This window comes from Geospiza fortis, unplaced genomic scaffold (assembly GCF_000277835.1).
Source record: "Geospiza fortis unplaced genomic scaffold, GeoFor_1.0 scaffold102, whole genome shotgun sequence".
NCBI lineage: Eukaryota > Metazoa > Chordata > Aves > Passeriformes > Thraupidae > Geospiza > Geospiza fortis.
In genome coordinates, this window is record NW_005054373.1 from 770,252 (window position 1) to 780,429 (window position 10,178).

The 10,178-nt window shown below is 43.7% G+C and overlaps 1 long non-coding RNA gene across 2 annotated transcripts; it reads left to right on the plus strand.

Annotated features, from left to right (window-relative positions):
- On the plus strand, nucleotides 1-9,801 carry LOC115948316. 2 transcript variants are annotated; one of them, XR_004082148.1, is made up of 3 exons: nucleotides 1-51; nucleotides 8,532-8,705; nucleotides 9,728-9,801. It is a non-coding gene; the product is annotated as an uncharacterized LOC115948316 (long non-coding RNA). The 2 variants fall into 2 exon arrangements; XR_004082147.1 differs by lacking the exon at nucleotides 9,728-9,801 and having other exon boundaries at nucleotides 8,532-9,649.
- Nucleotides 9,802-10,178: the final 377 nt, after the last annotated feature.

Sequence of the window (10,178 nt, forward strand, 5' to 3'; positions counted from 1 at the left end):
AGAGAGAGAGAGAGAGAAGCGGAGGCTGGGGGCTGGTGGACGCATCGAGCTGTATGTACTGGACTTTTTTCTCTTCCCTCTCCCCGTCCCGAAACCCTCCTCCTCTTCCTCTTCCTCCCCTAAGAGCCCGGGGTTTGCAGCGTACCCTTCTCCTCTCGCAGCTCTGCCTCGCAGAGCTCCGCTGCTCCAGGGACGGAGCCAGAGCAGGGAAGCGGCTCTGCGGAGCTGCTGCTGCTGCTCCGAGCTCTTGGGTTTGCTCCCTTCTCCTTAAATTGCTTTATTTTTTTTTATTCTTTCTTTTTCCTGCCTTTTTATTTCCCATTCCGTACCCTATGCTTGTAGTTCTTGTGGCTACGACAAGGGATCCAACTGCAGAAAGAAAAGTAAACACGGAAATCTGTCCCACTCGCCTTTATTTGCTTCGGGTTTTCTCTTGTGGGGTTTCTCTGAACTTGGTCCACTATTATTTCAATTTTCTTTTTTTTGAAAGCAGCAAAACGCCCTTTGCATTTTATTCCCAGCTCTACTGTCTTTAATCTGGCTGCTTAAAGTGTAAAAACTCTACAAGAGCTGCGCAGTTAAAAACCTGTAAATCTTAAATCTGTATCTTTCTTACAGTTAATTGTTATCCCTAATCTCGCCATACCAGAATATGCTTAAAATCGGTGGTGACGGGGTGCAAAGCTTGGCATAAGCAGAGCAAGATTTATGGAAAATTATTGGTTTTTCCACCCCTCCAAGCCCATTTTCTAAATTATTTTTGTGTTGGCCGATATTTATTATTTGAATCAGCAGAGATTCAGCCCTGGCTGCAGCAGGTCTGGAGCTGCAGAAGTGCAGGGCTCTACCCCAAACCTCCCGAAATCAGAGGGAGCTTTGGATCCAGCCCTACAGAAATAAACCAGAGGGAAATCCTGGGCACGGTGTAAAGAAAATATATTCGGGGCACAGAGAATGGGGCTTTGTTCTGCTGCGAGGGGCACGGGGCACAGCAAAATCCCAACTGCTTGCTTGATTCCAGGGGTGTTCCACTGGGAAATCTCCAACCACCTTCAACGGGAAATCTCAAACCATCTTCAAATTAGGGCCTGCTTTGGGGGTCAGTCCTAAAAGCTGGTCCTAAAGCGGTTGGGCCCTGTATTTCTGTGTGTGCATGGGTGAACTGCGTGTCTGCAGCGCTGCCCTGGGGGTGTGGGAGCATTCCCGCACGGAGAGAGGTTTGGATGCGCAGCAGAAATCAGATATGACACGGAAAGAGGCAAGGACAGATTTTTCGTCAGCCTGTCCCCTCTCCCGGTGTCCCCACGTGTGAACCGAGCCATGGGGAAGATGCTCAAGCGCCCGACCACGCCTCGGGGAGGGCGATTTGCGCATCCCGCGTTATTTTCACATCCCTCTGCACCTTTTCCTCCTGCCAGGAAAATCTCCCCGCGGAGATCACAAACCCGAGCCGTGCACCCGAAAAAAACCCCAAAACTCCCACTTTTAGGGACCGCCAGGCATCCCAAACATTTGCGCATCCTTTGCGGCGGGATTTTGTTATCCCAGCATCGCGGGCGCGGCTCTGAGGAGCTTTGGGGAGGCCGGGATCGCTGCGAGGTGCGGGCTCTCCATTAGGTGGCATTGGAAGTTTGGTGCTGGGACAGGGAGCGTTGCCTCTGCCTCGCCTTTGGGAGCGGATTTATCTTTTCAGCACTTGTTAGATGCTCGCGGCATAATTTGCTTTATCAACAGGCGGTTTAATGGTTTTATCGGGGAAGAGAGAACCTCCCCTATCCCCTCCCGGAGCTTTGTAGGCAATTAAAGGCGTTATCAACATAATTGGTTGTTGCACGACACTTAAAACCCATAACAATGTAATGTATATATAATATATTATACCGGAGAGCAGATATATATCATGTATATATAATATAGAATAATGTAGAGCAGATATATATAATAATAATGTATAATGTAGAGCAGATATATCTAATGTATATATAATAATGTATAATGTAGAGCAGATTATACACAGCCCTTTCCTGTTTTCTAGAGGTTCGAACACCTGAGAATTCAACCGTGCCTTGCTGCATTCATCGGCAAAGGAATTTTACACACATCTTGTGGGGGTGTTGTCTGCTGAGCAAAGAAAAGATGAAAATAAGGAAAAAAACCCTCTTTTTTAAATGTGTATAGCACCATCCGTTATTCTGATGGATAACGGATGCAGTTTTAAATAGTAAAAAATAATTTAAAATTCTTAAAAAATAAAAGTCGATATTAATCAATTAGGAAAAATATTTTTCTGCTCGCAGCAACTTTGTGAGAGTTCTGCTTTTATATCTCATTCCAGCAGTTTTTGTTAAATTAGAAAAAACAAAGCCCTTCAACTGTTAATATTTTTTTTTTTGCAATGATAGAGATCGTTTTAATAATAGGATAATGAACATAATTCAATTTACACTGGTGAAATCTCATTAACTAAATTAGAGCCAACCCCTTATTTACAATGAGCAGGATCAATCTCAAACTGTTTGCTATTGTTTGGTTTGTTTTGGTTTTTTTTCCCCCCCTGACTTCTTGCTGTCATTTAATTTAAAGGGCAGACTCCACATTTATCCTCATTTGGGGAAAACATTCTAAAGAATTAAATCTGGATTTTGATTTCAAGGCACTGTGTTTGAATGGCTTTAAAACCTCCTGATTATTTAAAACCTCATTATTATTATTTAATAATAATAATAACAGTATTATTTATCTGAATGATGACTGACAAGCTGTCTCAGAAATGTTACCTGAATATTTATATATAATTAAATATATACATGTACTAATGGCATAATATATGTTAAAGCTTTTATCTAGTAAAAAAAATTAGTTTAGGCTACAAAATTTTCTCATAGTACAATTTTTGCCCATTTTCTCATTCCTTACTGTGCCTTTCTTTACCTGCTCTGAAAATATGTTGAACTTCTTTTAATGACCCTTCCTCCAATCCCATGGGAGGGAATATTCTGTTTATTTTGACAACTGATGATTTCAAATATTTTTTCAATTTTTTTTAAATACAGTGGGCACATAGTTTTATTTCAAAGTGTGACTCAATGATAATTAGCAAAAATTTATCATTTTAATAGCTTAGTTCTCTAGACTCCAACAATAACAAAATGAGTGTTCACGTCCCAGATATACTTTCAAATGTAAGTTTTAAATGTTGTCCCTGTAATATCCACAAGAGCTCAAGAGGGTCAGTGAATACCAACATTTATGTTGATTTATCTGAAAAAAAAGTGGTTCCACTCTTGGGTGCCCGTTGGGAACATCCCAATCCAGTTCTGCAGCGATTAACAACAACGGTGACTAAAATTTTGGGGTTTTAAAGGTCATTTTTGCCCTTGCACAACTGGGACATACACACACATACAACTATAAATTTCCATGGCTCATTCCATCCATTTTTGATGGAAAGTTGGAGAAATCCAAACCATTTTCCCACCCTTGCCTCTTGTTTGCAGCTGAGAGCAGAAGAGCTGAGGCTGAACCCAACCCAACTCCGCCAGGGCGAGCTGGGATTCCCAAAATTCACATTTCAGATTGAACTCTGCTGAATTCTGCCACGCTGAGCTCCCAAAATTCACATTTCAGATTGAACTGTGCTGAATTCTGCCACACTGAGCTCCTTATTCCCATCTGCACGAAGATGGGAATAAGCTCCTTATTCCCATTTCCAGCTTTCTCTGACTTTTTCTTCCTCTCTTTCTCCTTTTTCTCAAGGTGGGTTTTCCCGAGGGCTTTGTTTGTTGTTTTTTTCTGAGGTAGCAGCACCAACCTCCAGCGCACCGGGATTTTTCCCCGTGCAGTAACAACGATGTCACCGTACCGAGCTGAAACAAAGCCGGGCTTTATTTGGGGGACAGAGCAATGAAATAATCCGGGAGAAATCAGAGACCAGATCTTAAACAAGGAGAAATTGGTGAATTTCCATGAAAAATCAATGAGGAGCTGGAATTTTTTTTTTATTTTTTTTTTTTTCCCCTGCGGTGGAAGAAAACTGATATTAAAGTCAACAAGCTCTGAGCTTGCCCCAGTGTGTGGAAATTTCGACATCCATTACCTGCTTTTGACCTTTAGCAGGGCAGCAGAAAAAGCAGCGCTCAAACCCTCGGCAATGGCACAGAGTTTCTCTTTCACCCACGAAAACCAGAGGGGAGAAACTCAAATTAATTTCTTTTCTAGAATTGGAAAAAATTCTCTAAAAAACACGTACACAAATGAGCGACATGGTTGTAGGAATTAAAGCGTTTTCGTGGCTTTTTTATTTTTTTAATTATTATTATTTTTAAGGCCCCCGGGTTTGCTCGAGGCTGAAACTCCTGGAAAGCTCAGGAGAAAAAACAAACAAACAAACAAACAAAAAGGGGATGTTTAAGCCCTGGGGGTCAGGTTACTCTGCTTGCCTATTCATCACCGACTCCTCTAGGAATGTTTAACCACATTTTAGGGTCCTCGCAGGCTGCGAATTGTTTGGGAATTGTTTGGTCCGACTCCTCTCCGTGACGGCATCAAAAATGCGCAGCATTTTGGGGAGTAAGAGATCGTGGGATGAGGCTTGGGACATTCAAATTGCGGTCTTGGGCAGTGGTGCAAGTCTAAATAAATACTGAAAAACTGCAGGGAGAGCTCTGCACGGGCTTCTAGTTAAAGTAAAACCGTAATAATTATTGGGGAGTATGAACTAGGAAGGGCCAAACTCTGCTTTAAGCAGCCTTAATGATAATTACGTTGTGGTAATGAGTGTGCAGGCCAGTTTTAAATAACATAAAGACAGTGGCTCTGTGTTTTTGCCTTCAGAATGTTTCAGATTTGTATAATCCTATAGAAATTCCTATGGCTCTGACCTGATGCTTTATTTAGGTGGATCAGGGCTTTAGGGTGGCTCTTCCCCATCACTCCTGGCCCCTCTGAGGCATTTCCTTGCCTTGTTCATGGTTTTGTTAAAAAGAGATAGAAACCACAGGCTGGCTGTGATGCCATCCCAGGCTCACATCCACCTTCCAGCCTTGGGAATATTTCAATCTGATGCCTCCAAAGCAAAAATCCCCTGACAGACAAATCTCCTCACACAAATATGGGGGGTGAAGCATTACCCGATGAATGAAAGCAAGGAAAGGACTTCTTGCCCATGATTAAAAAAATAAATTGGTTTTAAAAGAACACATTCCATTTATGCAGTTTTGAGTTTGGCTGAGGTTTGTTATAAAAATAGTGCCGTAATTTTTTAAGAAACATTTTCTGTTTGGATAGATTAACTGTACACGCAGGCACTTTAGCTTTTGATTCCTTTCAGTAATAGAGTAATATTCATTGCTGGCATACAAAAGTCCTCCTAATAAAAACAGTTTGGGAAGTCTTCCATGCCAGACAGATAAAATCTCTTTGAAATATTGGGGAGGTGATGAGCAAGTCAGAAAATGGGATTTTCTTGGCCCCCAGGTCCCAGCACTGCAAAAGCATCGCCATCACTGGCAGAAGTGCATCTCTCCAGTGCTCTGCTGCGAATTCCTGGGTTTAAAAAGGCGTTTGGGACTGATATTATTCCTAGCTGATTGCTACAGCCAGAGTTTTGTGTATTTGGGACAAAAATAATAGGGGAGTCACATCACTGTGGGAGCCTCCCTCCCTCTCTGTATTCTATATCTGGGGCAGCATTCTGGTACCATCCTGGCACATCCTTCCCTGCCCACCTTCTTCTCTGGGCTCCCTCAGGCTCTCAGAGAACTGTTTTGCTTCCCTTTAAGTGTGGGAAAAGGCTGAGTGAAGCAGCAGGGCTGGGGAGCCAGCACAAGTGATCCTCTCCCCTCTGCCTCTGCGCTCACCTTCGAAACAGCTCCCTGTGCCTATTGCCTTTAATCTCTCTGTCATGGGTTTTTTTTGCAATAATTCCTCTGCTGGCCTGAGAACCTGAGAAGTTCCTTTCTGTCATTTTATGTCCGTTAAATCTGGGCAATGTTCGTCTGAGTTAAATTTTCATAGTTCTCTGAAAATGCCCACTTCCCTGAGCTGAGGCTGCAGCCCTGAACCCCCGCGCTGCTGCTGTCAACTCAACGTCAGCAGAAGCAAAAATTAAAACAAAGGAGAAAAATAGCAAAAATACTGGAAGAAACAAATATTTCTCCCATTTTCTGTGTCAGTGGGTGAGGGCCAGCCTGGGATCTGGCTGGGTCCATGTCTTTGGTACCCCTCTCATCGACCCAGCCCACAGAATTCATCCCAGCCCCAGCACGTTTGTACATACGGGGCTGTTACTGGTCCAGGTTTTGCTTGTATTTGTTTTCTGCCTTGCAATTCTCTTTTGTAAATCCTGAACCATCTCTGTGCTGTTCATTTCAGTGCTTTTCAAAGTTGCATTTTGGGTGTTTTCTTTCTCATTTGTGGTGTTTTTACTTCAGTGCCTCCGTGGATGCGCTGCCAACACACCCGTGAATGCACCCAAAACTGAAGGTTCAATTTAGCAGCTCACTGCTCTTTTGACATTTTAATTTCATCTCCTTTTTTCTTTTTTTTTTTTTTTTTGTAAGAGAATTAGTGGTAATTTTATCTCTCATCAAATTCCAGGATTTTGTCTAATTCAATTATGCCTGTGGAGGCTCTTTTCTTCTTTCTTTGGCTTTACTGAAGTGACACAGATGATTGTAGATCTGTTTCTGAGAAAATCCAAATTGCCTTGGAACTATCTGTATTTTTGTTTCTTTATGTCTAATAATATCTTTTATAATTCTTCAAGACTAGAAAGTTCTACTCTATTTTTTTTTACATATTATTATTAAACCACTTTAATGATCATTTGCAGAGATTGGCAATTTGTTCCCACAGCAATGGTGATGATAATACAAAAAAATATTAGGAAGCAGCACCTCTGTGCTTTAGACTTCCTTGCCATGTTCCCTGTCAGCTTGCATCCCCTTCTCCTCATCTGTGGGATAGAAATAACCTTGGGACTGGGAGAAAAGTGTGTTTCTCATAAGAGCACAGGACAGGAAAGCCTTTTCTTTAAATCAAAAGCAGTTGGCTGCTGCAAGAGCCTGGAGGCAGAAACTCTGCTGCTGCTGTTGATGTCTGTCAGCCCCTCCACCTGCCCACAGGCAGAATTCTCTGGGGTTAATATCGACCCCAAAGTCCTTACTTTTAATACTGCTCTAATCTGAGACCTGCTGCAAAGCTCTGTGCTTTCCGTGTGGGAACAGCCAGGCTTTCCTGGAGGCTGGAGGGAGCTGCCTGTGGCACTGGAATGGGTCATGGGACATTCCCCAGCAAGCCCCTTACCTCCAGAGCTGCTGCTGCTGCTGGGAATTCGGGCTGGGCTTTGCCCAGAGCCCCTCTCCTGGAACCACACTGGGGTTTTTTAGGGGGTCTGTCCAGCCCCCTGCTCCCACCACCATCCTCTCCTCCATCAGGCTCATCACAAGGACAGCAGCAATGCCTGGATGCTCAGACCATTTTGGCTTTTCCCTCTTGGCTTGGCAGGGAATTTCATCAATTTTCCTTCTGAAATGTCCTTTTCTGGCCAGCTATGGAACTGAGATTCTCTTCCCCTGCACAATTCTTTCTTTCCTGGGTAGATGGGAAATCTGTGTGTGCCCCTAGAGAATAACAGGGATTGTCCCTCCTTTCTTTGTAACCCAGTAACCCTCATGGGCTGAAATACAGAGTTTGGGAAGGACCTTAAGTTACACAACTCTGGGAGAGGGGCAAATGACACTGTGGTCTCTGAATAAAATAAAACTACTGGAAAAAACAAGGAAGCCTCTATTTGGACTAACTGGAAATTCCACAAAGTGCTATCACCTCCCAACTTTGTCTACAAAATTATTAGCTGTGTCTCCTACCCCTCTTCCTAGAAATATCCTTGCCTAGAGGGAGCAACAGAAACCTAATTAAAACATTACTTTTGGTACATTTATACTAGTAACACCACTGATTGAGTTGTGTTTTTCACAGTAAAGCTGTTAGACAGAAAAAGGGCAAAGATGGAGAAAAATCCTTTTCTCCCAGAAGTAGGGGATTTGATTCTTGAGGAAATAGTTGAAGTTTCGGCCTTTTCATTCCATTTTCTGTTGTAATCTCCAGCCCTCAAGTGGTCCCACAGAATTGCTGCTGGTGCTGCTTTGGAGGGTGATGTGACCCTGTGAAAACTGATGCTGTTGGTTTCACACAGCTTTTCTCCTAAGCTCCCAAAGATGAGGATGGGCATGTTGGGAACGCCGGGAATTCCGGGCCTTGCAGGCCTTGGCGCTCTGCAGGTGGATTGGTATGTGGAGAGGTCACACCTAACCAACTTCTTAGGCCTCTGGTGTGAAAGATAAAGCCATCTGGTCACCATTTGACAGCTGAAATTGTAATCACACCATTTGGCCCAGGAATTGCTGGCAGCCACCGTTTGAAGCTGTCCCAGATAGGGATCGAGCCGTCCCACGGAAGCCGGGGCGCTGGAATTCATCTCCCCTCATCTCCCTGGCCCGCTTTTCACCTTCCCCAATTTATCTCTGCAGATTCCTCGTCCCGATTGTGAACTTGGCAGCGGCTCTTTGACGTGAACAACCCCAGTGGCCACTAACCAGGAACACCTGCTGGTTACCCGGAACGGGAGGAGAAGATGGGCATCTCCAGCGGAATTCCAGCGCGGAATATGGAAGTGTTTAAAGGAAGACCTTCCCCAGCTCAGGGTAGCAGAGATCTGAACCTTTAAATTGCAGCCATTCCCGGCCTGACGATAAGTAAATAAACAATTCACAGCTGCGAGGGCTAAACACAGAACACATCTATCTCTCGCCCGGGCCTGATTGCTGGACGAGTAATTAAGTGCGAAATGTGAGCCCTCAAAGTCACCGGGAGATGATAAAGGTCTCCAGTTGTAAATTAGCTGAACTCCTCGATTTTAACCCTTCAGGAGCCCTTGGGTGGCACTGGGTGCCTCAGCGTGACTCCAGTGCAATTTGCATGCAATTATTCCTGACATTTGCCCCTGGGAATATGGAGGTGTTATTTTAACAAATTAAAAAAACAAGGGAGGGAGTTGTTTGGTCTCTTGTCGCTGAGCTAAGGCAGGGCACCCTCACAGTCCCAGCTCCTGGCTCTGTCAGGATGCTCTGCCATCACATTACTGCTGTCACTGTCCCTGCTGGCGATAGCAGAGGTGTCACAAACCCAAAATGCATTAAAGCCCCTGCTCAGGCTCTGAGATAAAGGCTGGGATGGGCAGATATCCATCAGTGCCTCCAGATTGTGCTCATTCAGGATCCACCTTGAGAATCAGGGTGTAATGAGTGACCGTAGATTGAAGTATCACCACTTGTTAAGTAATTAATTAAAAGGGTTGTGGGGTTTTGCTTTCTTTGGTTGTGGCTATGGTTTTGGATTTTTTTCCTTTTTATTTCTTATGAATGAAAACTTTACTTTTTATTTGATAATTTATTTTAAGGACTCAGCTCCTGCAATTTTATGACTATAACCAATGCATTTTCAGATGCATAACCAATTATTTTAGCACACAATGAAAACTTTGTCAATGTCCAACAAGTATCCAGTTTTCAACCCAATGGACTGCTAACTACAAGATAAATAAAAATTATTCAAAGTCGGATTTTTAAAATAAATAATTCTTATGCCATCCAATGATTTTTGAGTGCTGGACACCAAGTTGGCCACTCCTAGGCTTGATTTAACTTAATGGAGTTTTTCTCCTTAGATGATTCACAGGCCTAGATGCCCTGTTTGATGCTGGAGCTGGATTTGATTTGAATCCTGGTCTTTGAAGCCATGGTGGGATGGATCTGTGGATCTGGATAACACTCAGATCACTCCATAGGTAATTTTTATGTGGACCAAATGAATTCTTGGGCTCTCTGGTGAAGAGAGTGGTTAACAGCAGGACCTCACCTTCCTTCTCACTGAATAATGAGGTTTGTTCGGGACTGGCCCCGTTATTACAAATTTCTTCAGATTCAACTCCCAGACTTTCAATTTTCTCCTGTTCTGAAGCAGCTGCTTGTATTTCACAGCTTTTCCTGAAGCCATGGCTGGAGCTGTGCTGGAAATGGTGCAGTGGGAGTCTGCATCCCAGGCCAGGAGACCAGACATCAAATCCCTGGTGCATCTTGGCTCCTGGGAACGCTCCAGCAAACCAGGAATGCTCCAGC